Below are 477 nucleotides of genomic sequence, written 5' to 3'. Positions count from 1 at the left end.
TGTGCGCATGCACATGCATGTATGTATGTTTGTATGTATGTATGTAATACAAATAATATGTGAGTATATGCAAATATACGTACATGTATGTACATACCTACATCTACATGTATATATTGATGCATATCTGGGTACAGGACGTCACAAAAAACGTGGGCGAAATGAAAAACAGAACATAAACAGAGCACAGAAAACAAACAGGCCACATAGAGAATATTTCCTTCATCAGCTGCCCCTGTTCAAAACTAAGCGAAGAATTATGTATGTATGTATGTGCATGCATATATGTGTGTGTGCGCGTATGTATATGTGTATATATATATTTATTTATTTATTTATGTGTGGTAAGTAGCTTGCTTACCAACCACATGGTTCCGGGTTCATTCTCACTGCGTGGCACCTTGGGCAAGTGTCTTCTACAATAGCCTCAGGCCGACCAAAGCCCTGTGAGTGGATTTGGTAGACGGAAACTGAAAG

The sequence above is a fragment of the Octopus bimaculoides genome, chromosome 4 (assembly GCF_001194135.2).
Source record: "Octopus bimaculoides isolate UCB-OBI-ISO-001 chromosome 4, ASM119413v2, whole genome shotgun sequence".
In the NCBI taxonomy this organism is placed as follows: Eukaryota; Metazoa; Mollusca; class Cephalopoda; order Octopoda; family Octopodidae; genus Octopus; species Octopus bimaculoides.
The sequence above is the reverse complement of the archived record's forward strand: the minus strand, read 5'-3'. Positions refer to the sequence as shown.